The sequence below is a fragment of the Arachis hypogaea genome, chromosome 2, assembly GCF_003086295.3.
Source record: "Arachis hypogaea cultivar Tifrunner chromosome 2, arahy.Tifrunner.gnm2.J5K5, whole genome shotgun sequence".
NCBI classification, from domain to species: domain Eukaryota; kingdom Viridiplantae; phylum Streptophyta; class Magnoliopsida; order Fabales; family Fabaceae; genus Arachis; species Arachis hypogaea.
The window spans coordinates 55,184,995-55,188,252 of NC_092037.1; the positions used below are offsets into that span (position 1 = coordinate 55,184,995).

Below are 3,258 nucleotides of genomic sequence, written 5' to 3' on the forward strand. Positions count from 1 at the left end.
TGATTCTTTTGCGTCTGTCACTAACGCCCCGCCCTCAGGAGTTTGAAGCACGTCACAGTCATTCAGTCATTGAATCCTACTCAGAATACCACAGACAAGGTTAGACCTTCCGGATTCTCTTGAATGCCGCCATCAGTTCTCGCCCTGTTTTTCATTCTGTTTTTTGCTTTTTCAATTAATTTTGTGACTTCTCATGATCATCAACCTACAAAAAAGATAAAATAACAAAAGAAAATAATTAATTATAAAACATTGGGTTGCCTCCCAACAAGCGCTTCTTTATTGTCACTAGCTTGACAGAGGACTCTCATGGAGCCTCAGAAATGCTCAGAACCGTGTTGGAACCACCCAACACCAAACTTAGAGTTTGAATGTGGGGGTTCAACACCAAACTTAGAGTTTGGTTGTGGCCTCCCAACACCAAACTTAGAGTTTGACTGTGGGGGCTCTGGTTGGCTCTGTTTTGAGAGAAGCTCTTTATGCTTCCTCTCCATGATGACAGAGGGATATCCTTGGGCCTTAAACACCAAGGATTCTTCATTCACTTGAATGATCAACTCTCCTCTATCAACATCAATCACAGCCTTTGCTGTGGCCAGGAAGGGTCTGCCAAGGATGATAGATTCATCCATGCACTTCCCACTCTCTAGGACTATGAAATCAGTAGGGATGTAATGGTATTCAACTTTGACCAGAACATCCTCTATAAGTCCATGGGCTTGTTTTCTTGAGTTGTCTGCCATCTCTAGTGAGATTTTTGCAGCTTGCACCTCAAAGATCCCTAGCTTCTCCATTACAGAGAGGGGCATGAGGTTTACACTTGACCCTAAGTCACACAAGGCCTTCTTGAAGGTCATGGTGCCTATGGTGCAAGGTATAGAAAACTTCCCAGGATCCTGCCTCTTTTGAGGTAGTTTCTGCCTAGACAAGTCATTCACTTCTTTGGTGAGCAAAGGGGATTCATCCTCCCAAGTCTCATTTCCAAATAACTTGTCATCTAGCTTCATGATTGCTCCAGGGTATTTAGCAACTTGCTCCTCAGTGGCATACTCATCCTCTTCAGAGGAAGAATACTCATCAGGGCTCATGAATGGCAGAAGTAAGTCCAATGGAATCTCTATGGTCTCAGTTTGAGCCTCAGATTCCCATGGTTCCTTATTGGGGAACTCATTGGAGGCCAGTGGACGTCCAGTGAGGTCTTCCTCAGTGGCGTTCACTGCCTCTTCTTCCTCCCAGGATTCGGCCAAGTTGATGGCTTTGCACTCTCCTTTTGGATTTTCTTCTGTATTGCTTGGGAGAGTACTTGGAGGGAGTTCAGTAATTTCCTTGCTCAGCTGACCCACTTGTCCTTCCAAATTTCTAATGGAGGACCTAGTTTCAGTCATGAAACTTTGAGTGGTTTTGATCAGATCAGAGACCATGGTTGCTAAGTCAGAGTTATTCTGCTTAGAACTCTCTGTCTGTTGCTGAGAAGATGATGGAAAAGGCTTGCTATTGCTAAACCTGTTTCTTCCACCATTGTTGTTATTGAAACCTTGTTGAGGTCTCTGTTGATCCTTCCATGAGAAATTTGGATGATTTCTCCATGAAGGATTATAGGTGTTTCCATAGGATTCTCCCATGTAATTCACCTCTTCTATTGAAGGGTTCTCAGGATCATTAGCTTCTTCCTCAGATGAAGCTTCCTTAGTACTGCTTGGTGCATTTTGCATTCCAGACAGACTTTGAGAAATCAAATTGACTTGTTGAGTCAATATTTTGTTCTGAGCCAAAATGGCATTCAGAGTGTCAATCTCAAGAACTCCTTTCTTCTGACTAGTCCCATTGTTCACAGGATTTCTTTCAGAAGTGTACATGAATTGGTTATTTGCAACCATTTCAATCAGTTCTTGAGCTTCAGTAGGCGTCTTCTTCAGATGAAGAGATCCTCCAGAAGAGCTATCCAAAGACATCTTGAACAGTTCAGAGAGACCATCATAGAAAATACCTATGATGCTCCATTCAGAAAGCATATCAGTGGGACACTTTCTGATCAATTGTTTGTATCTTTCCCAAGCTTCATAGAGGGATTCTCCTTCCTTCTGTCTGAAGGTTTGGACTTCCACTCTAAGCTTACTCAATTTTTGAGGTGGAAAGAACTTTGCCAAGAAGGCATTGACTAGCTTTTCCCAAGAGTCCAGGCTTTCTTTAGGTTGAGAATCCAACCATGTTCTAGCTCTGTCTCTTACAGCAAAAGGGAATAGCATCAGTCTATAGACCTCAGGGTCAACCCCATTAGTCTTGACAGTGTCACAGATTTGTAAGAACTCAGCTAAAAACTGATGAGGATCTTCCAGTGGAAGTCCATGGAACTTGCAATTCTGTTGCATTAGAGAAACTAATTGATGCTTAAGCTCAAAGTTGTTTGCTCTAATGGCAGGGATAGAGATGCTTCTCCCATAGAAGTCGGGAGTAGGTGCAGTAAAGTCACCCAGCACCTTCCTTGCATTGTTGGCATTGTTGTTGTTTTCGGCTGCCATGTGTTCTTTTTCTTTGAAGAATTCGGTCAGGTCCTCTAAAGAGAGTTGTGCTTTGGCTTCTCTTAGCTTTCTCCTCAAGGTTCTTTCAGGTTCAGGATCAGCCTCAACAAGAATGCCTTTGTCTTTGCTCCTGCTCATAAGAAAGAGAGGGGAACAAGAAAATGTGGAATCCTCTATGTCACAGTATAGAGATTCCTTTAGGTGTCAGAGGAAAAGAAGAGTAGAAGACAGAAGTAGAAAATTCGAACTTATCAGAGAAGATGGAGTTCGAATTTTGCATTAAGGGATAGTGTTAGTCCATAAATAGAAGGATGTGAGAAGGAGGGAAGTCATTTTCGAAAATTAAGTGAAAAAAAATTTTGAAAATATTTTTGAAAAACATTACTTGATTTTCGAAAATGAAAAGGGAAAAGAAATCAAATGATTTTTGAAAAAGATTTTGAAATTAGAAATCAAAAGGATTTGATTGAAAACTATTTTGAAAAAGATGTGGTTAAGAAGATATGATTAAAAAAAATGTGATTGAGAAAATATGATTTGAAAAACATTTTAAAAAGATTTGATTTGAAAATTAAAAACTTGACTAACAAGAAAAGATATGATTCAAACATTAAACCTTTCTCAACAGAAAAGGTAACATACTTGAAATGTTGAATCAAATCATTAATTGATAGTAAGTATCTTTAAAAATAGAAAGAAATTGATTTTGAAAAAGATTTGATTGAAAAATTGATTTGAA

General features: G+C 39.9%; 1 non-coding gene across 1 annotated transcript; it reads left to right on the forward strand.

The window, feature by feature from the left end:
- The first annotated feature begins 2,006 nt into the window (after positions 1-2,006).
- Positions 2,007-2,114, forward strand: LOC112764963 (small nucleolar RNA R71). The gene has a single exon (XR_003183419.1). It is a non-coding gene; the product is annotated as a small nucleolar RNA R71 (small nucleolar RNA).
- The last annotated feature ends 1,144 nt before the right edge of the window (positions 2,115-3,258 follow it).